The sequence below is a fragment of the Lissotriton helveticus genome, chromosome 8 (assembly GCF_964261635.1).
Source record: "Lissotriton helveticus chromosome 8, aLisHel1.1, whole genome shotgun sequence".
NCBI lineage: Eukaryota > Metazoa > Chordata > Amphibia > Caudata > Salamandridae > Lissotriton > Lissotriton helveticus.
In genome coordinates this window covers 855649817-855675858 of record NC_136069.1, presented here as the reverse complement: position 1 = coordinate 855675858, position 26042 = coordinate 855649817, and the positions used below count along the sequence as shown (strand labels likewise).

Genomic DNA, 26042 nt, shown 5'->3' with positions numbered 1-26042 from the left:
CCCTTGTTCACTTGGCCACTAGATTCAAGATAGCCTGGCTGATGAGGATTATGAATCCGAAACCGGTCCCAGGATGCTTGTTTCCGGTCCAGGGAAGACATGGCTTGGCAGTTCGGGCTGGACTGTTCCCATGAGGCACAGGGTCAGACTGATTTGCATATGGCCATGTCTGAACTGGGGTGGCTGAGTGAACTAAAGAATGGTGATGGATTAAACCCAGATCAGTTGACTGGGGGTGAGTGTTTGATTTGTTCAAACGCTCCGTCCATCATCCCCTTTTGTATCGCTTTGTTCGCCCTAAGTGTGGCAGGGTATGCTCAGACGTGAGTCCCTTGTTCACTTGGCCACTAGATTCAAGATAGCCTGGCTGATGAGGATTATGAATCCGAAACCGGTCCCCAGGATGCTTGTTTCCGGTCCAGGGAAGACATGGCTTGGCAGTTCGGGCTGGACTGTTCCCATGAGGCACAGGGTCAGACTGATTTGCATATGGCCATGTCTGAACTGGGGTGGCTGAGTGAACTAAAGAATGGTGATGGATTAAACCCAGATCAGTTGACTGGGGGTGAGTGTTTGATTTGTTCAAACGCTCCGTCCATCATCCCCTTTTGTATCGCTTTGTTCGCCCTAAGTGTGGCAGGGTATGCTCAGACGTGAGTCCCTTGTTCACTTGGCCACTAGATTCAAGATAGCCTGGCTGATGAGGATTATGAATCCGAAACCTGTCCCAGGATGCTTGTTTCCGGTCCAGGGAAGACATGGCTTGGCAGTTCGGGCTGGACTGTTCCCATGAGGCACAGGGTCAGACTGATTTGCATATGGCCATGTCTGAACTGGGGTGGCTGAGTGAACTAAAGAATGGTGATGGATTAAACCCAGATCAGTTGACTGGGGGTGAGTGTTTGATTTGTTCAAACGCTCCGTCCATCATCCCCTTTTGTATCGCTTTGTTCGCCCTAAGTGTGGCAGGGTATGCTCAGACGTGAGTCCCTTGTTCACTTGGCCACTAGATTCAAGATAGCCTGGCTGATGAGGATTATGAATCCGAAACCGGTCCCAGGATGCTTGTTTCCGGTCCAGGGAAGACATGGCTTGGCAGTTCGGGCTGGACTGTTCCCATGAGGCACAGGGTCAGACTGATTTGCATATGGCCATGTCTGAACTGGGGTGGCTGAGTGAACTAAAGAATGGTGATGGATTAAACCCAGATCAGTTGACTGGGGGTGAGTGTTTGATTTGTTCAAACGCTCCGTCCATCATCCCCTTTTGTATCGCTTTGTTCGCCCTAAGTGTGGCAGGGTATGCTCAGACGTGAGTCCCTTGTTCACTTGGCCACTAGATTCAAGATAGCCTGGCTGATGAGGATTATGAATCCGAAACCGGTCCCAGGATGCTTGTTTCCGGTCCAGGGAAGACATGGCTTGGCAGTTCGGGCTGGACTGTTCCCATGAGGCACAGGGTCAGACTGATTTGCATATGGCCATGTCTGAACTGGGGTGGCTGAGTGAACTAAAGAATGGTGATGGATTAAACCCAGATCAGTTGACTGGGGGTGAGTGTTTGATTTGTTCAAACGCTCCGTCCATCATCCCCTTTTGTATCGCTTTGTTCGCCCTAAGTGTGGCAGGGTATGCTCAGACGTGAGTCCCTTGTTCACTTGGCCACTAGATTCAAGATAGCCTGGCTGATGAGGATTATGAATCCGAAACCGGTCCCAGGATGCTTGTTTCCGGTCCAGGGAAGACATGGCTTGGCAGTTCGGGCTGGACTGTTCCCATGAGGCACAGGGTCAGACTGATTTGCATATGGCCATGTCTGAACTGGGGTGGCTGAGTGAACTAAAGAATGGTGATGGATTAAACCCAGATCAGTTGACTGGGGGTGAGTGTTTGATTTGTTCAAACGCTCCGTCCATCATCCCCTTTTGTATCGCCAGGCTCAACAGGGCCCACCGTATCTGTGTCTCCCGGGGGAGGACAGGCAATGGCAGGCTCAATTTGGACCATCGCCGCCCCTGCTTCCCCTGTATCTCCAGGGGGGACCTGCTCCCCTGGAGTAAGCAGTAGGACATTTCGTACTACAGATCTGGAGCTTCTAGTATTAGATGTTCTATCTACTCTATTAGTTCTACCCCTACTAGTTTTCAAGTGATCAAGGGTTTGTCACCATCCCCTCCCTAGGTCTTGCCAACCACCCGAGGAATTAAAAGTCGGGCCAGTAGTGTTATTATAACACTGTGGCGGTGGAGCTGATGTAACAATCCCTGGCCACGGGAGACTTGAGGGGCAATTCTGCTCATTAAACAGACAAGTCGAGACACTGGTGGGACGAGGATAAAAAAAGGTGAGGTCAACAATGCCAATTCCTCCATTACTTAAGCACCATCCCTGTCTTGTTAGCCATCCTACCACCCTTGGATCTTGAAAGTTAACCACAATACAGTCCCCCCCCAGGCTTTTGGTGGTAGAGCCTATCCAATCTATTCGCCTTACCCCCAATATAAGACCATCCACATCCCCTGGTAGAGGCCGGTTCACCCTTAACCAGTGCATAACTTTATTTTTAAGCATCTGGAAGGTTTCTCTCTGTCCCGATAAAAGTGGAGGGACATTTGTTAGGATTACTACAAAGGGGAAGGAGTCTGGGGTGAGGTTCATGGGGGGTTTCTTGTGAGGTGGCTTTATCGGGGGTGGTACGGATGGTCTGGGGACAATAGGAGCAGGGCGGGGTATAGGTTTGTTTACTAAAGGTTGGTTGCCAGTAGGTGCGGCAGATGTTAAAGCAGTACCCACTCTAGTACCCACGACACTCCCTTCTGCTACAATGACCGAAGAGTTTGAACTAAGCGGCGGTTGTTGCGCCGCAGTCTGAACAGGGGCTGCAGAGATGGGGGGATTTACGACAAGTCCTAGTGGTGCTAGATTGGGAGGCTTAAGAAGACTCCTCACAGCCGCACTATCATTCTTTGCTAGTAATGGGGGGTTAGATTGTTGCCTTTGTCCCTTAGCTTGTGGTGCAACTTGGGTGATGTTCTGGCACTTACTGCTTTCAACCAGCCTAGCCTGAGCTTTTATCAATGCCTTTGTAGAAAAGAAATGATCTAATGTTACCTGCTCGAAATGGTCTAAGCGGTCAGAGAGCTTACTAATGCGTTCCTCTAATAGAAGCAATATTGACCGTAGCAACCTTTCTAGGTCAGGGAACAGACTGCTTAGGTGTGGCGATTTATCAGCCATTACCAACCCAGTGACTGGAGGAATGATAGAACTAGAATTTGGGCTATCTAGAATCGCAACAACCCCCTCTTGGATAATTTCCCTACCACGGCTTACTTCCGTGACAACCTTGCTGGGACACGTACTTTTGTTAACTTTTCTAAGTTTATGTAAGGGCTTAGCTGGGAGACTTTTTTCGGACGCAGTATTCCTTTTTCTTTTAGCACCTGAATTAGGGTGGGTTAGTGAAACCTGAGCACATAGATCAGCTGTACAAGTTATAGAATCTGTATGACTCACACAAGAAGGAATCGATTCGACCGCAATACCCTGGTTCTCCTTATTAGTAGCAGCATCATGAGCCAGTTCGGATACATTAGGCAAGTTTAGTGATGACAAAGGTGTTACTAATGCAGGATAGATTTGTGCAGAGCGTTTATCCACAGGATTTTTAAGTAGTTCGATAGATAGTCTCCGCTCTGCACGCCTCTCAGCAAGCGATATTTCTTTGTCAATCAACTGAATCTTTTGTCCAAGGGGCCAATAACTGATAGCCCGGCATCGCCCGGTGATGTCATCAAGGCGGTGCTACTTAGGAGTTCCGGCATTCCTTAAGGTTATCAGCCCTTTTGCAACACCTAGTAGAGGGCACTTGTATAGCACAACAATGTACTAATAAAAATAATATCCGTTTCGAATCGCAGACAGGGGGATGGCCCAGCTCAGCCTCCTCCGGCCCCGGACGGCCACAGACGGTCCCGCCCTTGTCTCGGGCTTCTCCCGGTCGCTCCCGCGCAGCGGGGCTACTCAGAGGAATAAATAGGTCTATGGGTGAAGGGGGAGGGGCGGGCGGGGAGAGCAGCCCAGGTGCTGATGATCCGGCCGCCGGCGCTTCTGGGCAACGTAGTCCCTGGCCGGCGCAAGCACTCTGCTCGCAGCCCCGCTTGACCCTCAAGAGCCCCCAGGAACAACAGGCAGGGGTCCGAGGTGGTGAATTAACAACCCCGCGAAGCGGGACCCGCGCAGCGGGTTCCGCAAGGAGTGGAGATAAATCCACAGGAGCCACACAGATCAGCGTCCAGAATCCTCACAAGAGCAGCCACAGCAAAAGCGTCCCAGGAATCAGATTGGCGCTCAGCCTTAAAAGCAGATGGAGAGGGGTGGGCGGGGAGGGCAGCCCAGGTGCTGATGATCCGGCCGCCGGCGCTTCTGGGCAACGTAGTCCCTGGCCGGCGCAAGCACTCTGCTCGCAGCCCCGCTTGACCCTCAAGAGCCCCCAGGAACAACAGGCAGGGGTCCGAGGTGGTGAATTAACAACCCCGCGAAGCGGGACCCGCGCAGCGGGTTCCGCAAGGAGTGGAGATAAATCCACAGGAGCCACACAGATCAGCGTCCAGAATCCTCACAAGAGCAGCCACAGCAAAAGCGTCCCAGGAATCAGATTGGCGCTCAGCCTTAAAAGCAGATGGAGAGGGGCGGGCGGGGAGAGCAGCCCAGGTGCTGATGATCCGGCCGCCGGCGCTTCTGGGCAACGTAGTCCCTGGCCGGCGCAAGCACTCTGCTCGCAGCCCCGCTTGACCCTCAAGAGCCCCCAGGAACAACAGGCAGGGGTCCGAGGTGGTGAATTAACAACCCCGCGAAGCGGGACCCGCGCAGCGGGTTCCGCAAGGAGTGGAGATAAATCCACAGGAGCCACACAGATCAGCGTCCAGAATCCTCACAAGAGCAGCCACAGCAAAAGCGTCCCCTAATAATAACAAATGTTCTACTATTCTATGCTCCAACATGTCCTTCAAAAAAATATGGTGCCTCACTTGTGAGGGTAGGTCTAGTGCCCATGACAGGAAGTGGGCCAAATCAAAACATGGATGCATCACATTTTCCCCATGAAAACTGACCCATTTTTTCCAATGTGGGTAGCTTTGTATTTTGGGCCCTAACTCAGCCAGCGCCTAGATACACCTAGTAAACCTATACATTTTTGAAAACTAGACACCTGGGGACAATTAGGATGGGGTGATTTGTGTGTCTCTCACCAGGTTGTTTTTACCCACAATGCCTTACAAACCTCAAACCTTGAGTAAAAATAAAATTTTCCACACATTTCTGTGATGGAAATGTATGAAATCTGTGGGGAGCCACATATTTCCTAGCACTCTGAGTTGCAACATGCCCCCAATAAGAGTGGACCCCACTTGTGAGGGTGGGCCAAGAGACTATGATACAAAAGGTGCTAAAGTGCTACATTGATAGGCAAGCAATAAGAGTAGCTGCAGTATTTGGAGCCATGCTGTGGCACCACCGGCCCAAACTTATGAACCACATACATTTTTGAAAGTAAGACAACCAAGGGATTCCATTGTTGTGTGCCTTGCATGGATCACATGAGGTTTTCTTACCTACAATGCCCTGAAAATCTAAACTTTTCATGAAATCATACATTTTCCTTGCATTTCTGTGATAGAAACGTCTAGAATCCAGCTTTACCCTACTTGTGCCGATAAAAATGCTCATCACTTGTGTGCCTGGGCCTAGTACGTGTGAGATTAATTGATCAAACTGAAGACAATGGGAGTCCCCATGCAATGGCTCTGATTGACCTTGGTTTGATCTATTCCTGTTGCAGCCACTAGGCCCATCCACACAAGTGGTTCATCGTTTTTTCGGCAAGCCAGGCAAAATTCTGTGAAGTGCAGAGAGAGAGTGGGCTACTCTTGAGCGTCTTTAGCAACAGGCTCAAGTCCTGAATGTTGGAGAAACCTATGGTGATTACCACATCTGGTGGGAGGATGGCCTCCTATATAGTGAACCTAAGGTACCAGAGCTTGGGTCAACCAGAGTGCTGGTGGTCCCCTGTGCTATTGGGCATTCCTTCAGGAGCTGGCTCATGATAGCACCTCGTCAAAACATATGTGGCAGGCAAAACATTTGATCGTCTGGTCATCAATTCTTTTGGATCAGGTGAAGATCACTGTAGAGACATTCAGGTGGTCCTTTGTGACTGCTGAGGGCAGTAGCAAGTCGGAGTAGCAAATTTCCCTGTAATGAGGACCCCCTTTAAAGGATAGTGGTGGATGTTGTAGACCCCCTTGACTTAAGACAGCCCTGGGGAACAAGTGTATCCAGGTGTTGGAGGACCATGCCACTTGGTACCCTAAGGCCATACCCCTGTAGTCAGGGACTGAGCCCCTGGTGGCAAGGGTTCTAATGGGAATATTTGTCCTCATGAGGCTTTGTAAGGTTGTATCATCGGACCAGGGAACAAACATTATTTCAGCATACAAGAAGATTGTGTAGGATGAATATGGTATTCTCCACACCTTACCGTCTACAGACCAATGAGCTTTTTTAGAGGTTCATCAAGAGCCTGAAGGGCATGATAATGCGCTTTTCTGGAACCTTGAGATGTAAGTGGAACATTTTACTGCCATGCTGCTTGTTTGCCCACGTGGAGGTGCCACGGAAGGTTGTGGGCTTCAGTTGGTATGTACGAAACTCGGATACTTTGCTGTAGTGCAATTATGCAAAATTACTGCAAAATTTCATGAAATGCAACTCACAAAAATCAAAAAATTTCAGAAACTCATTCAAATAAAAATTCAACTCTAAAATGTAATTTTGAGTTCATTTACAATTGCTCACATCCAAAACCCTGCTGCTAACTTTTGCATTTGTAGTTTTGTTATAAAAAATTAATCATTCACTTGGAATAATTCACTTTAAATATATTTTTTTGCTTCCCACATTCAAGGAACTATCACTTGTGTTCAAAGCACTGCCACTCATTTTTAGACTTGTAGTTTCATGCACACAAATAGCCCAAATGGTCTGCTTCAGTGAAAATGTTACCTGAAATGCTGCTCCCTTTAAAAAATAACCCAAATTGTTCAACTTGTGTTCTAATTTCTCCTGAAATTATGCATTGTTGCGCAATGGCACAATCTCAATAAATGCATGTAAATTATGTTATGCAAAATTTCCAAAATTATATTAATTATGCTGGAGTAATTAAAACTTCACCCATAACTAACTTTGGAGCTTCAGGTTGGACACCCTATCAGAGGACCTCTCAATCTTGTGAAGGAGAGGTGGAAGAAGGCCACAGAAAAGCTTCACAAGACATTTTAGATTGCATGTTAGTCTGGAGATCCTAGATAGGGCAATATGTGAGAGAGAAAACATTGCAAAAAAACTTACTGACGCTTACCGCCGCATAGGCGCTGCCATTTCTTTTGCCCTGGGATACCGCGTCGGATATTGCCTTGGACGCAGCCCGCCCGCCCCCTGCCGTGTGACTCCTTCAGCCATCCCGGGAGTCCGGCCATCGAGGGGAGTGTGGGCGTGGCATAGGCATAGGACCACAACCTCCAGCTGCCTTAGCGGTACATACCGCGACCTTTTCGCGCCAGGAGGCGCATAAAGCCTGCATCACCCCGGTCGAGGGGGTGAAACATTGCAAAAAAACTTACTGACGCTTACCGCCGCATAGGCGCTGCCATTTCTTTTGCCCTGGGATACCGCATCGGATATTGCCTTGGACGCAGCCCGCCCGCCCCCTGCCGTGTGACTCCTTCAGCCATCCCGGGAGTCCGGCCATCGAGGGGAGTGTGGGCGTGGCATAGGCATAGGACCACAACCTCCAGCTGCCTTAGCGGTACATACCGCGACCTTTTCGCGCCAGGAGGCGCATAAAGCCTGCATCACCCCCGTCTCGCGGGACGCCGGGCGAAGCCCGGGCAAAGGGCGGGCCCTCTGAGGCCCTCCGAGGACAACGAGGTCGGGTTGGGTCCACTCCCCTTACATCCAAGCCATCTAAACAAGTAGGACACTGTTATTGTTTTCACTGATTCTGTCCTACTGTATATCTTGGGGAGTATCAATAGACATTTACTGTGTGTCATTTGAGATCTACAAGTAACTATACCTAACTGCTGCAATCTAACAACTTGTAACATGACCACGAGAGGCAGCAGAAGTAAGACAGCCGCGGGAGACAGCCGCGGGAACAGTGGCTGTTCTAGGGCCAATAGACAGCTTCATAACCAGAACACACGATGCCATTGATCTCAGCATCTCACTGTTACAGCGAAGAGTATCACATGATCTGAGCACTGCCAAACGCTCCTCTTTAGGAAATATTAAATTTGCTGCCACCCCTGGCAAATCTAATACAACCAACTCAGTAATTATCCAAGAAACTCAAAATGACCCCCGTATACTGACTAACGAGGTTGACCTTTCAGTGTCAGACACCTCTACCAATTGTGACTTAAGCACTGACCTAGAGAGATCCCCAGCGCTTGATGTGGCTTTAACACCTGAAATTGTGGATGATACACAAGCAAATGATTTACCTCACACACAAGGGGGAGCAATTTTGAAATTAACCAACCAATTGACTTTAGCTGCCCCTCGGCCCTTAAGGAATAACCAGCGTGGGAGACACCAGAAAAGAAAGGAGACACTCAACGAAACACATCAACCCCTAGGGATCTCGGATACAAATGTAGGAGAAGAACACAGGGATAAGTATGAAAATACCATAGGCAGCGATCAGCTGATTGAGCGAATTGGGGACCTTCTAAGCATATATCTGTCACCAGTCGAAACTAGACTCGCCCGACTGGAAAAACAAATTGGAGAATTAATATCCCTAAACACAAAACACCTACCTATTGTCCCTCAAAATACTACTGTACCCCGAGATCCTAAACCAAATAGTAGTAAAGCAAATACTTTCCAACCAAAATCTAACCTCACCTCAGCAGCTACTTTGAAACAGAATCTACCTAGCAATAATTTAACGACTTCAAATAAACCTCTAACATCTAACAGTATCTCTCCTACCCCTAACACGAACATCCAACCAGCCACTAACCAGCTGGCGAACTCTCATGCACCACTTCTACAAGGATCACAGGTATCAACGCAATCTAAACATATGGCCGCAAAGACTCAACAGCCGAAGATACCGTATGAACAACCATACAGGTCACGACAGATCCCTAAACGCATTACCCTCCCCCCTGAATGTGGAGCCTACGTAATCGTATTGGTAAACGTACCAACACTCAAACAAGAACAGAGCGAAACTACATCATCCCTGAAAAATAAAATACTACATTGGCTAAGTATAAACTGTAACTTTCCGATAGAAAGTGCTGGGGAAATTTCCCATACCCAAAGAGTAGGCTGGATAGGCCCCTTACGGAAAAAATTCGAGGGCGATTGTGTAGCGATTACTTTTAGAAACCCTCAGTGGGCCGAAAAGACACTAGCCAAAGCCCCTCTACCATCTACATGGGAATTTAATACAACCCTTCTCCCATTAGGCTACTTTTATAGGCACTTATTAAATACAAACAATAACATTCTGCCTAACCCTATGAATTCGTTCCCTAAGGAGTCCTTTCCCTCTGACTCTTATCTCCCCACACCATTCCAGAATTCTAAATTTTTTTATCCAACAGGTTCGGTACAGTGGCATCAGAGTCAAACACTCATACCTCCTGCCATTCATCCTTATCTCTTTGAAACCTCTTATCGAGAGAATGGAGATGACCGATGGAGACAGGCTGCTTTGCCACTAGCTACTCCTTATAATATCCCGACCTATAATAGGTTTAATGCTCTTTCTGGGTTGGATTTTAACGATTGACTCCCCGGCTTACATTCGAATAGGGAACCTTCACAACCCTCCAACACAGGGACGACCTTACCATCTACAATATGTATCATTCCTGAAAAAAAGGCAACCCAGTCTATTGTAATCCCTGATATAGCTAACTGTCCAATAACAAAACATCATAAGACAGATGCTTTGGTGACGGTATTACCGGCTTCCGTTACCCAGGAAGCTGTAGACTTGATACCTGATATAAGCAACCCTGCTGTCCCTATACCAAATACCTTGCAGATCCATTTTACATTTTGGAATATTGCAGGTCTTTCCGCAAAAAAGACAAACCCTGATTTCCTGAGACGGATCAATTTGAGCGGTTGTATCTGTCTTCAGGAAACTTGGGCCATAAGGCCAATACATATGGTGGGCTTTAAAACCTTTTGGTCACCTGCAAAGAAATCAATCTCTGGCAGAAACAGTGGAGGCTTAGTTACCTATATTACAAACATCCTTCCTGTGGATGAGGTATTCCCCCTAAGACTAGATGTGAACTTTCAGATTATAGTAATAAAGGTCACTAAACAAAGACTTTATCTGATCGTTAACTTTTATAATAATCTTTCCCAGGCAGATATGATTTCCCTTCTCCCAGAGATTTCGGCAATACTACAAGAACAACGTACAAAATACATTAAACAGTCATGCACGATAATCTGGGGAGGAGACTTCAATCTTCACTTATGTAATAACAGCAATAACAACAAGTGTGGGATTAGTAATGAGGCTGATGTAAATCTTGCGCATTTTACGCACTCTAATCTGGGGGAATCAATGACTGAAGTCATGGCTGAACTAGAGCTAAGCTTTGCTAATGAAATAAAGACTCCATCTGTCCCTTTTCAGCCCACATTCAATGGAAGAGGTCTAATAAGCCTTATTGACTTTATATTAATCTCAACATCCGCAGGATGCGCCATAGAAGAATTTGAGGTCCTTAAAAATCCTTTAAGTGACCACTTTCCAATTGCCATGGGTCTCGTTGAAACAAAAACAAATAAAGCATATGATATCATGACCGCCTTAAACCAACATGAGTTAGCATTAGGCTCCTTGAATGGCTATACACTGAAGTGGGGTAGTATTGACAAGGAAACAACAACCAGAAAAATAGTCACACACAATCAAGCTGACATTATAAATTGTCTGGACCCCGCTACACAACCAAGGGAAGTCATAAAGAGCTTCCTGGTAATCTTAAAAAGCATACAAAATGAACTAACCAGGAAGCACAAACATAACCCTCATACAAAGAAAGGTTGGTTCAATACAGCATGTACAAAAGCATCCTCACGTTTAAAGGAAGCTTTAAACAGCGAATACAGGGACAGAGCCGAAATTAGTAGACTCAGAAAGGAGTACATGGTTGCCTTAAAAAACAGGAAAAAAGAAATAAAAGCTGAATTATGGTTACGCCTTACCCAAAGCTCGGAACTAAAAGACAGTACCACGTTTTGGCAAGTAGTCCGCTCCCCATTTTTAACAGATAAAGACAATTCTTCTTCTATTGATGTTGCAATAAGTGAACAAGAATTGGTGAGATACTACACAAAAGTCTTTTCTAAAGACCAGATAGAAGACACAGACCAACTTGAACCTAAGTCACACATCATTTACCCAATAAATCTTCAGCTCTCTCACGAAGAGGTTCAAAAAGCCTTAAAACTTTCAAAAACAGCCAAAGCCCCTGGCCCGGACGGTGTTCCCGTCGATATTTTCAAACACCTCCCAGATTTATGGACTCCCTTACTAACCAATGTCCTGAATGCAACTACTGAAGTGGGCCTTCCAGACTCTTGGACCACATCGACGTTGGTACCGATATTCAAAAAAGGAGATCGAAACAGTCCATCATGCTACAGACCGATCTCCCTCCTGGACTCGCTAGGAAAGATGGCAGGAAGAATACTTCTTGAGCGTCTCCAGGATTGGGCCACCGACCACAGAATTATTTCAGACTTACAATACGGTTTCCGGGAGGGGTTAGGAACTGTCGACCAGGCCTTAAATTTGTCTCTATTGGCGGGCAAATATGTGGAAGCTAAAGGCTCTTCTCTTCACATGATATATGTAGATCTCTCCGCAGCGTTTGACTGTGTGGCACATTCAACGCTGTGGAGTATCATTCTGAAGATGGGAGTCCCCACCCCAATAGTGGACTTTCTTCGAGAACTGTACACAGGCACTACAGGCAGGGTAAGAATCGGGGTGAGAGGCGAGCTTACGGATACTTTCAGGGTGGAAAAGGGGGTCAGACAGGGGTGTGTACTGGCCCCCTTTCTATTCACCCTTTATACAAATGGCTTGGAGGCTGCCATGCTCCAAGGCAGTAAAGATCTTCCTTTGATAGCTCGTCGGCAGATACCAGCGCTTTTATATGCCGACGACGCTGTCATTCTAGCAAGAACGCCAATTGAATTACAGCTGGCTCTGAATAGATACTGTACCTTCATGGCAAGCCTGAATTTGAAGTTAAAAGTAAAAAAAACTTACACAATGCATGCGGGGGAGAAAAGAAACGCAAAAAATAGGAAACTACATGTACAGGGTGAACAGGTGGATACATGTACAGGGTGAACAGGTGGATAGGACTATAACTTATCCTTACTTAGGGATTGTTATTGATGAAAAATTCAACTGGAACCCAGCTGTCAACGCAAGGAAACTGTCATTTCTTCGAGAGATATCTTCTCTAAAAAGCTTTTCACAAAGACTGGGGCAGCGACCACCTAAAGAACTGTTACAAATTTATAACTCAAAATGCATAAGTACGGCAACATATGGGGCGGGGATATGGGGTTTCGCAAATGTGGACTCAATACAAAAAATTGAGAACTCCTTTTTGAGATATTTGCTGGCGGTACCAAAAAGTTGTTCCACTTTTGCCTGCCACACAGAGCTTGGCATCGACTACATAACAGACATTATAAAACTGCAGCCAATAATGCTGTGGCGTAGAATATGGGTCACTGAGCAGTGCCAACTGACTAGGGCGATCATTCAAGACATCTTAAAACTGGACCATTGCAAGAAAATCAAATGGTTGTCCTATGTTAAAGCGCTATTAACAGATTTAGGTTACAGGAAGTATTTTGACCACCCGCTACTGATAAAAGAAATCCCTAAAAAGAACTTAAAAAGGGAATGTCTTGTTTACTTGGCTCAGGTCCGACTACTATCGGAGATCCATAAACCATCTGTTCAACACTCATTACTAGCGCAGACTGTATTTACCGCAGAACCCTATTTGAATTTCAAATTAACACAGTATGAAAAAATGCTGCTTACCCGCTTCAGATTTGATCTGTTTCACTTACTGGTTGCATTTCCAAAGCAAAATGTTTGGTCATCTACATTTTCTATGTGCTCTTGTGATCTGCTGTCCCCACAAACAACGATACATACATTGTTATTCTGTAAGTTCTTCACTGAACCCCGTAAACGTTGGATACTGCCCATCTTGAAACTCTGGGGCCTACGACAGTGCCGTCCTGCATACTTGGCACTTCAGTATCTTGAAAACGAAAACTATGCCAAAGCGATTGCACTTTTTCTCAAGTTTTGTATACGTCATCGTTCAAACCTTTGAGAATAAACTATACCGCTGCTTTGCACAACTGAAAGAAAGCTAGATAACAGGAAAACAGTATGATATTTTAAAGCTGAAAATCTCACATAAATTGAGATGCTGCCGTTTGTTTTAATTACTTTTTAACAAATGTAATTTTTAATGTTTTTTTATATTTTGTAATTCTTGTAATTTGCTCTCTGTGAACTTTTATGGTGTTTTTCTTAAAACAACCGAATAAAGTTATTATTGAATTGAATTGAATTGAGAGAGAAAAACATGAATTTGGAGGTTTGTCAAGAAATGATTAAACAGTGGTCAAACCAGAAGGCACTCTGGTAAAATAGCAGCCTAGTGAAAAAGTGTGAGTAACAGAGCCCATGCAGCCTAGAGCCCTCCAGGACCCGTGAACTGGGTTCTGAAAAGTCGAGTAGGAAAATAGTGGAATCACCTACTTAGTGAACTTGCAGGCTCCCAGAAACCCTTTAAGGGTTCTGCATGTGAATGGTTTTCAAACCCACGCTTTGCTAGGCACGAGATAACTATGGTAATTTGGATGCATGGTAGAAACGGGTAAGCATGTGAACCCCGCTCAGATCTCCTGTCATGCATGGAGCTAAATATCTCAGTCAAAGGGGTAGCCCTCTCTCGCCTATTAGAGAAGAGCAATAGATGGATTTCCAGCAGGATATTTTGCCTCCTGGTCCCCATTGATACCATGACTCACGAATTGGGGTACCCATGGTAAAGACACAGGGTAGTATGCCTGTTAAGAAAATTATTACAGGCTGACTGAGAAGGTGAAGATGAGGTGTCTAGGATAATTAACCTGGGGGGATTGAGCCCTCCAGTACTTCCTTGTCCAGCCCAGTGGTCTTGGTACTAAAGGCTGCCATACCTGGTGGCATCTCAGATCTGTGGTTCTGTGTGGACAACAGGGTATTCAACTAAGGCACACATCCATACCAGAGCTGGCAACTTCATCAACATGTTAGGGACTGCCCAGTTCATCAGTAATTTGAAGTGATAGCAGGGTACTGGCATATTGCCCTACCAGTGCAAAGGAGAGATTGATATTCTGTATTCCAGATGAACATTTCTTATTCTGGGGGATGAATTTTTAATTAAAGAATGGCCTAGCCAATTTACAGACATTGGTTGGCTGGCTCCTGACTGAGATGGAAGAGTTCAGTGCTACATATTTGCCTGACACTGTAGTCTCCAATTGTGAAAAATACTTGGTCCATCATCAGGACGTGCTTTTGACAGTGCAACAGGTAGGTCTGACTATTAAGCCCAGTAAATGACAGGTAGGGTAGGTCTCTGTAGTGTACCTGGGCCGACAATTTGGGGGGAACACATAAAGGGCCTTATTATGAGTTTGGTGGTGCCATGGATCATTGTATCTGCAGTGGCAGTCTGAGCGCAGTGAGATCGGCTTTGCGAAGACTGCCACTGAACAGCCAAGACTGCCAGCATATCACCCACTGTCGGGGCCACGGTCAGGGAAAGTTAGCCTCAATAGGGCAGTACAGGAGAACAACAGCACCGTCCGTATTATGAGTGGCCTGTTCTATGAGCAGATTGCAACAGTCCGACTACCTGCTTCAAGGTGGAAGTGAGGAAGTTTGTGGGGTGAGTACTCACCGCTTTCTTCTTCTTCCAGGCAGAATCCGACTTGGATTCCTGTCTCCAGGTCCCCCCTTCTCAACAGGATCTTCATGCCGAGAATTACAACCCTGTGTGCAGCAATCTACTGGTGAGTCCATTTCGAACTATATACCCATTGCTAGGACTCTATATACAAATCCTATGCACACGTTTAAAAGTAAGTACATAACATTTCATAAAATATCATAATGATGCTTGTCTTTGTATTTTCAGATGTCGTTAATTCAAGATCTTAAGCCTTCTTAGCCAACACGTGTTTCGTCGATGTTACAGAGGAATAGCCCACAACGTCTTCAGGGCTAAGGGAATATATAAAAAAAATACTTGTTTGTGTATGCAATGGTAGTAAGGAAACTTTATCTTTCAAATTATTGAGAAAGTGACTTTGATGACTTGTGTGAATGATAAAATAGTGAATATTACTGTGTGGAAATCCATGTGAAACTGGTGTTGTATGTGCTTGTCGTACAACTCCTTTGTGTATCAACTTATCAATGCGGGAAAACACAAAACAAAAAAGGGCCCCCTGTTGTTTATGTTATCATTATAAGACATATAAGTACAGTTGGTATTCGAGACTCCATTATATGAGTAATCCTGTGGTTGGCAAGGTGCGGGCATGCAATCAACCCATTTGGTTTTATAATCCTGAGTTTATTCATCAATTCTATTTCATTATATTCATGGTGAAGTAGTGCTCCCTCATGCTGTCACTCAATAGTAAATACATGCTGACTATATTGTGTAGTTAAACATGTGTATGGGGACGTATTTTGTTGAAATACGAAACCTGAGGTCAGTTTCAAGTAGTCTCTAAATAACAGAAAAAGGGCACATAAGCTAAAGAATGGCAATTTGTACATTCTAATACGGTGTACTTGGTAACCATGAAGGATCCCCCTACCTTAGTTCTGGTGATAATTCCAAACCGGAAGGGGTACCTATAATTTCTGCATTTGGAGAGGTAGTCTATTTAGTCTCGTATCCGAATATCTTATTGTGCTTCCAAGTGTAAGGGAGATTCTTTTAGAAGAACTGCCCCATCCTAAAGTGAAATTAACAATCTATTATTATTATTATCCCTTATTTCTCTGTGTAGTATTTTGACTATAATAAGTCAGTTTTTCACTCCTTACCTGCAGTATTAGGTAGAACCCCTTGGATATCCAGGCCGTGGCGTGTTCGCCGTGCATAACAGCAGTCTGCAGACGGCCACCCCGGCGTTGTCTTAAGTAATGGAGTTTGAAGGGCGGACTAAACCGGTTCCCAGGCCCATTTTGGCGGATGCCCTAGAGTAGTGTGTAAGGGTCCCTGGGGGTACTGAACCCAATTTAGGGGCCATCGTTTAGAGTGGTGTGTCTGGGCCCCTGGGGGTGCTGAACCCATTTTGGGCACCATCTTAGAATGCTGTATCGGGACTCCCGGGGCACTGGAATCAAAATTAGTGAGAACTAGCAAAATGTTGGTAGCAAAAGGCCAGTGGAATGCTTAAATGCTAAAAGCTATTTGCTAGAAACCCGTATCTGTAGGGGCACATGACAGCATTTAGGTGCACTGCCATATAAGTGTGACATTTGTGGTAGCGTGCATGCAGCATTTATACATAAGTACATCCTTGTACGAGATTTCACATGATATCCAAGTGCATTGTCGTTCTGACCTGAACTAATCAACATGATAGTGTGTTTTGTGACATGTGATGTGCGCCACTATGATAGTGACATAGTTGGGTGAACCTCAAATTTAACTGTAAATTCTTAGACTTATTATGGACAATGACAGTCGGTCTCACTTCTCGCTAGTATCAGATCCACAGCATATTCCAAAACGGTATGCAATGTGAATGTGAATTCTGTGACATAGCTAGGTGAGGACAATGGCATTATGTCTCAGTTCCTCACCGTACATAGTCTACAACATATTAAGTGTCCAGGTCTCAAGTCCTCACTGTACATAGTCTCCAACATGTCAAGTATCAAGTACAAGTAGATCACTACATTAGTGTGGAAACAGTCATAACAATATGTGGTCTAACAAAATATGTAGGGATGATGGTGGGAGTGCTCTATAAACTATGATAATGGCAAGGCATTCTTAGATATCCTAATGCCACATAAAGTAGCTTCTAGTAATCTATTAAGAGTACGAGCTTAAGTTTACCATGGTTGCTTACATTCGGATATGTAAGGATATGTAATCCAGCCAGTGTTTTAGTTCCTTTGGAAGTGGGTAATGGCTAATCCCCAAGGAAGTATTGAAGCTCATGGTCCATGTTCAAGCCCTGTCCCACACTTTTAAGTCTCATAATCCATAGCGCCTCTCTCCTCCTGAGTGTTAGTTCCCTGTTACCCCCCCTTGGGTCTTTGTGTGTGACATCAAAACCATAGAAGGAGAAAGTTCTATGTGTGCTTTGAGAGTTACATTCTGCTATATGTGTGGCAATCGGACATCTGGTATCCCCTTGCTTTACAGCCCTCATGTGTTCCCCAGTACACACTTTGAGCACCTGATGGTACTTCCAATGTATCTTAGTCCATACTTACACTCAATAGCATACACTACATATTTTGTGTAACAGGAAATATTGTTGTCAATTTTGTACACCCTATTGTTAGGTCCCCTAATTTCTTTCTATCTGTCAGTGGCCCATCTGCACATGGAGCAGTAGCCACATTTGGGTAGCTGGGGCTGAGAATATTTTTTGAGCATACACCCCTGTGAAAGGTAATCTCGAACCTTGATGTTGTACATTCCTGCAGTGTCTTGTCTGCTGTGAGTAAGTGCCAAGGTGTACGCATACTACGTGTTAGTGTGTTTGCATGCTTGTTAAAATTCATAATTAAGCATACTGTTTTGTTCTCTCTTTTTTCTGGTTTGTTTTTTAGAGTGTCTTGTCGACTGATCTTAAAGATTCTCTCTTTGGCCCTATGTATAGTTCCCTTAGCATACCCTCTGCGTCAAAATATAGTGGCCATGCTCTCTATACAGTCCTTAAAATCCAATTCCGTACTGCAGTTGCGTCTGGCAGTTCCTACCCCACTCGCTCCAAATCCATTCTTCTTCTAGTCTGCCCATGAATAGATTAGCATACGAGGGAGAAAACTTTGAGCCCATAGCCACCCCTTGTTTTTGTTTGTACCACCTTATCTTAAACACGAAGAAATTGTTGTCCAGAATAAGTTCTGTCATCTCCAAAAGCATTTCAGTGTGCTCCCAAAGGCTGGCTGATCTACGACCTAGAATGTGACGTAATGTTTGTAGTCAAAGGTCATGTCTGATACTTGTATAAAGTGCTATGATGTCTAGGGTTACAAGTGTCATACCCTCCTCCCATGTAATGTCTGTGAGCGTGTTCAGAATATGCTTGGTGTCCCTCATGTGAGATGGTAGGTTACGGACAAAGGGCTGTAAGAAAGTATCCACATACTCAGAAATCCTATCAGTCGCCCCCCCACACCGGATATTATAGGCCTGCCAGGGAGAAAAGGGAGATTCTTGTGGATCTTGGGGAGAGTGTATATGCAGGTGTATCTGGGATGGTCTAGCATAATGTATGTATATTCATTTCTGTCCAGGAGGCATTGGTCATGCCATCCCTTAAGTTTGGTGTTGATGAGTTGTATAAGGGACCAGATAGGATTACAGGGTAGAGCTTCATAGCATGTTATGTCACCGAGCGGAGATAAAATGTCATGCTCATAGTTTGCACTAGTCAGTCATATATCTTTTATTCGGTTTCCATAATTTTTTAGGAACCATAAAAAGTACATTACAACAAACATTTTATAAAAATAGGGCGGCAAGAAGAGTTATACCAAAATACAAAATTTTCATAAAAAGAGATACATTTTACGGTTAAAATCAGACGGGGTTGTTAAACAGAGTGTTGGTAAAGTGCCGGGGCATTTAAAGACAAATTAATTATAGTTACACCGATATTTTATACATGTTTTGAGAAAACCAGCTACGCATTTGGCAATGCATTCAGAGTCTAAGTATTGCAAGGCAAGGAAAGCGGGACGACAGGATCTAAAACCCATAGATGACAATAGAGGGATAATCCAACGCTTTCGAGGTAATTCATAAAATCTACAAAATAGCATGACATGGATTGTGGATTGTTCCGAAGTATCATCACATGGGCATTTAATAATAGCTTTTGACCAATCTTGCTTTTTCGGAAAGGAAACAATACAAAAGAAAATATTAAAACGAAACCGGGTCAGCAGGTATTTTTCATATGCATTTAGATGGTATTTCAAATAGGGTTGAATGCCTAAGGCAGATTGAACACTTAAGATCTGGATATTGGTGATCTTGGTAATTTCTTGAGATATGCGGAGCTCCCTCAAATGTGATAAGCATAAGATTTTTAGATTTTTCCTTGAAATGCTTAACAAGGTTGAGGACTCAAAGAAATACATAGTCATGTTTATATCCTTAAAAAAGTTACTCACGTAGGCCATCCAGGGGATGTTTATACAATTAGCCAGGCCTAGGCAGTCCATAATAAGTGAGCGCGTCAAGTTACACTGCTCTGTGGTCCAAACTCGGTGCCATAAGAGAATGGGCTGGATTTTGATGTTATCCGTAATGTAATCCATACCCAGCTCAATATGGCTACCGTAGGTTGGAGCACCTTTAGGAGTGCCAGTATGTACCTAATAAAACTGTTCTCTACCACCTGAAGAGCTTCTACGGCAGCATATCCCCACACCCCCGCGCCATAGACTGCCACGCTGTGGCATTTGGCATAGTATATTTTGAGGAGTTCTTCGGGAGGGGGCTTTCCAAGTTTTCGTGAGAAAGTAACCAGAGCAGTTGTTGCACGTAGAAACATTAATTTCCTACTGCACATGGCCTGCTTCCAAGACATTTTGCAGCCAAATAAAATACCTAGATAGGGGTACGTATTAGTACATTCCAACTTGTCTTTTGGGATAAAGATCGGTTTAGGCTTCTTTATCCGCTTGCCAATGTGCATTACGAAGGGCTTTTTAATGTTGACCATCAGGTCCAAAGATGACATAAACTTGCAGTAATTATTAAGAAGATGCTGGAGCTGGTTTGGGGTTCTTGCCATGATCACCGAATCGTCCGCATACAATAATGCGGGAATGGGGCGATGGTCTATTGTTGGTAAGTCCTGGCTCCCTTCCAACATGGCCAGCTCAAGGCCGTTGGTGTAAAGGTTAGAAAGGAAGGGAGCCAGGACACAACCCTGTCTAACTCCCCTGGTGACGGCAAATGATGGAGTAAGTTCGCTGTGCACCCCGTATCTCACTCTCGCCGAGGCGTCAGAGTAAAGTTCTCGTAGAAATGTGACCAGAGGCGGGTCAACACCCAATTCGGCAAGTATCGACCACAGTTTAGAATGAGACACGCAGTCAAACACTGCTGACAAATCTATATACACTAGATGCAGGTTACCATTCTTTGCCCCAGCGTATTTGCCAATAGAAAGGGAGAGAATTAACGCCTGCTCTACGGTTCCCAGTCCCTCCCGGAACCCATATTGCAAATCGGTCATGATATTGTTAGCAGCGGCCCAATCCTGTAGACGCTCGAGGACCAGCCGACCGGCCACTTTGCCAAGGGAGTCAAGGAGGGATATGGGCCTATAGCATGCAGGGTTATTGCGGTCTCCCTTTTTAAAAATGGGGAGCAAGGTTGAGGTAGACCAAGAGTCAATTAACCCCAATGATGTGACGGCTTCTAGAACACGGGTCAAAATCGGTGACCATAACTCCTGATTATGGGTAAAAACATCTAACGGAACCCCGTCCGGGCCGGGCGCCTTGCCAGGTTTAGAGGCTGACAGGGCGGTAATGATTTCATTATGCCCAAATGCTAACTGGATCGGGTAGATGTTGGTAGTATAGGGGACACCTTCCCTAGCTTTCCTACTGTCGTTCTGTGTTAGATTATCTCCACAGAAAATTTTCAAGAAATGGTTAACCCAACTCTCTGCGGTTACTGCCACTTCTAACCTGGGTTCAGAGCTTGAGTTGGAGAGGAAAGGGGATTTGACTACTCGCCAGAAAGCTGAGCAGTCCTTAGTGCGACAGCCCTCATGGAGCTGTTCCCAAAGGTCCTTTTTAATTTCCCGTCTGCAGTTCTTAATAGCCAGATCATACTCTTTCCTTAATTTTCTGACTTCAAGAGGATCTCTTTTAGGGTTGTGTAGGGCCTCCTTTAAAGATGAAAGCGCCCTATGACATTGAGGGTTAAACCAGCCTTTCACTTGTGAAATATTAGAATTTTGCTTAAGGAATAGTTCCTCTCTGATTATTTTGGTGATCTCAGCAAAACTGGTTAGAATCAGATCCATTGGAGACTCTAGGTCTAAACATGTTTCCAATAAGGGGAGTGCTCTTTTTATTATATTAGTGGACAGTACATTCGGGTCTGCTTTCGACGATTTAACTGAATAGCCATTCAACTTGGCTAAGGTCAGGGCTTGTTGGTTAAGCAGACTAGGAATCTTACGTTTTTGAGGGGTACTCTGAACTGTAACAGTAAGACTGTTAGGATAATGATCACTGCTAATATCCACTCTGTTGCAAAATTTGCCAAGTGTGCTTGCGTGTTATGTGTACATAATATGAAATCTATAACACTCGATAGACCCCCTCCCATGGAATGTAGGGGAAAAAACTATAGGAGGGACTACCAGGTCATTTGCAAAACCCAAATCTAAGAAAAAAAGATGTTCATTTAAACAGTTCCCAGAGTTAGAATGAGTATAATGGGCTAAAGGGCACCCACATTCGTCTATAATACCACACTTAGCATTTTCGTAATTAACACACAAAGGAATATTAAAATCACCGCCCCAAATCAAATTAAAAAAAGATACTGGGTTGTCTAGACCGTTGCATCGTTAAAAAAACTGATATTTCATTTAAAACATTTACGGATTCAGGTAGAGGCAAATTGTTGTAGAAGTTAACCAGAAAATACGAGGACCCTTTCTTCACCGTTATTCTAAGAATTTGATAATTCTCGGCTATCTTCAGTTCAGATATTTCCTTGAGAGGGAGGTCGTTGGATAGATAGATAATTAGACCTCCTTTAGGTCTACCTGAGGGAGAAGAACGAGCGCTTGAGTGGAACGTCTTATAACCCTGTAAATGAATAGGAGAAATCAACCAAGTCTCCTGGAGACATACTATGTTATGTTTACGGACTGTTTCAAGCCAGGAATGTTGGCCGAATTTTGTACGTAACCCTGCTACATTCCTATAGATCATAGTCAGGGTTAAAGAACAAATTGGTTCAATAGGGGGAGAAGGAGAAACTTGTAAGACTTCAGTTACAGGGGGAAGATCGGGAAAGAAAGGGTTATGCAATGGTTTAAGGGAACCATCCGTCACTGGGCATCGGTCCCGATTCTGGGGTTTAGGGATGCTCTGTAGGGGAGGGTTATAAGAAAGAGCTTCCAAAATGGGAACGTCTACATTCTCAGCGCCTATATCAATTGCGGTTACATGGTCCTTTTGGATCTTGGTAGGCTTATCTGCAGGTCAGTCTACCCCCTCTAAGCTCGAGAGAGCCAAAAAACGATTGGAGGTAGCAATGTTAAAAGTTGGACCCGAGTTACTCTTGGGGTTCATGGGCTTTTGAATTTCAACCAAGGCTCTTGGGTAGAATTAGCTTAATGATCTGGTAGATATGCCTCCCTCATAGCTATCGCTATACCAGTCTCGGATGAAATTTGTAGCCCTGTAGTCTTTGAAATCTATAATTACACTCTCCCCTTGTACATCCTTAGGTCTTTGTCCCAACCATGGCAGCCTCCTAACGTTTAAAATTTTACCATCAATACTTGCGGGTAGTGGCCTATTAACACTTAACCAATACGTAACCTTGTTTTTCAGGGTCTGGTAATTTTCTAATTGACCTGGCTTCAGCTCTGGAAACCCAGTTAATACTATTACTTAAGGTTCTGCTTCAGGTGGAAGGTTTATGTGCTGCACGTTCCCTCTGGGGTTTTTGACCGCCATTCGCCTCCCCCCAAGATTATCATGTGCATGTCCCCTTTTGTTGATTTGCTCTAATTCTCGGGTTTCTCTAAGTTTAGGGATATGGGGAGCTGACTTAATGGGTTGACTAATGGGAAGAATATCTTGGGCGGTTGATTGAGACTTACCCCTAGATGGGCAGTCGCAGACTTTTGTGTTTTTCTGCAGGTACACAAGTGTTAAGAGGATACCTGCTTGTAGACAGTTCTCTAAGTAAATTCATGTTCGAGATACCAGTGGCTTCAACTGACCCAAGTTGGTCTGCTATTCGCTTGACCCTCTCTACCAGGGGCAGCAGTAAATATTTCATCAAGTGCTCTATATTTCTCAAGAGATCATCTGGCAAAAGCGTGTGCAGGGGATTTTGATCAATTTTGCTTTGCGGGTCAGTCCTAAATGTTTTGGTGGTTATTGAGGGTTTAGGAACTTTTGCTCTAGAACGTTTTTGTATATTTCGGCCACGTTTTCTTTTTATGGGGAGGGATGGCGCTGGTGTTCCAGCACTAATGGTTTTAGCTGGGAGTTGCTCTTCGAAAGAGCTATCTGTGGGGGAATCGATTGTAATATTGGTAGAATTACAAGTCCCCAAACTGGCCGGAGATAGGTCTTGGAATTGGCGCAGGACACCAATGTCCGTTAATAAGGCAGAGTCAAAACAAAATAATTCCCTTGGGTTGTGTACAGGAAAAGCCAAGAATTAGCTATGACACAGTAAAATTTATATCCGACAAGTTAAAAGTATGAGCAAAATTCAAAGTACATAACAGTTTATTGAAACATTAAAATAGCATACAAAACACTTCAAAATAATGTTAAAGAACAATTTAAAAACAAATTTATAATTTTGTGACCTGCACAAAAGTATACGACAGACAAAACTAAATTGTAAAACATGGGACTTGAAAATTACAAAGCGTACATTCACCATAAAAGTTTCAAACAACGCTGGTTTTATAACCTCACAATCTTATATACACCGGGGAGGAAAAGCATGAATTGTACATGAACTTGCGTTGACGCGTTTCGGTGGTTGTACGTGTAATTGGGTGCCACCTTTGTCAAGACTGTTATTTTCGTTGTCTGTCATACAGTTGGATCCTCATTGATCTCCTAAGATAGATATACATGAAATTAGTTTTCTAATCTTCAATACAGGGTAACTCTGTCCAGTAGAGTAATTATGCTCTGTCTAACATATAAACAAACAATAAGAATGTAATTGTACATGCCTTATATATCTTAAAGCTTCGAGGTTAACTCTACATAAAAGTTCTCAAAACCTAGTTTGACTCGATTGTAGAAGCTTGGTTTAAGTTATTGTCCCCTAAAGGTCTAAAAGGGAGACCCCGATTTGGGTTCCCTGTTATGGATTGTTGGCCTAATGCATATTTTCTGGGGCGGGACCGGTACTTAATTGGATTCTGGCCCTACTTTGTGTAGGTAGATGAACCGATAGAATACTAATTATCTACCCCTCTCAGTTTCTAAAAGAGATAATTCTATAGCGGGAAAAGAGCTAGGGGGAAGAGAGTGTGGTTCTACCTGAAGTGTCGAATTTGTTAAGAAGCGTTATAGCTAGTTTACACAGTATAAGCAATGCCAATTCAGTTTGTCATTTAATTGTTACCTGTGGAGTCTGATATGATCTAATTCTATCAAGGTGTTAAACCGTGTTTACTTTCTAGACAGGATCAATGTTCTAGTGTGGAATACGCTATTTAAACGAAAAAGGCTATTCAAACGTTGGTATGGATTAAATTTTAGGATACATCTTGTCTATATCTTATTTCTTTAAACCTATTCATTTAACATACCTGTAGGTTTCTTATACGTGAGACTTCTTATAAATTGTAGAGGCTGTGGTTGTCAGATTTTTACCATCTATAAGGGGAAGCATATATGTCCACTTGGTTAAGTCAGGGTTAGCGTTTATTCTAATTCTTTTAGTTCTCTATTGATCTTGCAATGAACATACCTGCAGGTTACTATTCAAATTCCTATCCCGTAAAAGATTAAGAAACTTGTCCAAATCCGTCAATCAGTGGACACTTTTATGCGACTGGTCGACCGCTGTACATAACATGCGCCGTGCTACGCTTCTGAGCCTGTTTATAGCATTAGCCTGAATGAATCGCTCTTAAGGGAAAAATGAAAAGATAAAAGAAATATTTTTAATTGATAATCCATATAAATGTTTGAGATGTTATGATAAAAACACCTGGGCGCATGGTTAGTCGCTAGCGAGGTCTTACCAATATAAGGGGATAACTCGATATCAAAATTGATTGTGGAGGCGCGGTGTGCTGCCTTATCTTGGTTACGTGCTGGGGTATATCAGGTCATTTATATTGTCGTATCCCCTGGGAAGACAAAGATTAAGCCCAAATTAGATTGAAGTTGTTTGGAAAATCCTACCCATTTAGATGCTCCCTACCGAGGTGAGTCTTACCTGTTCGAGCAGTAGCGTGTCTTCACTGCGGGTGTCTGTTTTCAAATGAGAGATAACGAGTGCTGACCCGCCTAGTCACAAGTACAACCTACTTTGTCATGATTGGGCGAAATTCGGCTGTTCTATTAGCCAATGAGAAGTGGCTACTGTCGAGGAAGTCTATTTGCATGGTAGGCTGGCTCAACGCCACATTCCATTGGAGGAATAGTCAAGTGTGGGCGTGTCCAGGCGGAAATTTTTGTTCGGTTCCCACTTAGGTCCTCATACGGAGGGATGTTTTTCACGTCCATCTAGCGCGAACGCTACTGGGTGAAAGAAAATTACCGGAAATAACCACTATTCCGTCCGGTGCTGTTGGCCGTGTTTGTACCCTGAATAGCCATATTAGCGCACTGACAGTGACAGTGTCTGCTGTTGCTAGTTTTATCAGAAGCTT

At 44.3% G+C, this 26042-nt stretch overlaps 1 long non-coding RNA gene across 1 annotated transcript; it reads right to left on the bottom strand.

Moving 5' to 3' along the window:
• Positions 1-24136: 24136 nt before the first annotated feature.
• Positions 24137-25656, bottom strand: LOC144771793 (uncharacterized). Its single transcript, XR_013599479.1, has 5 exons — positions 25607-25656; positions 25410-25517; positions 25133-25293; positions 24972-25038; positions 24137-24267 (listed from the first exon to the last, which is right to left on the bottom strand). It is a non-coding gene; the product is annotated as an uncharacterized LOC144771793 (long non-coding RNA).
• Positions 25657-26042: the final 386 nt, after the last annotated feature.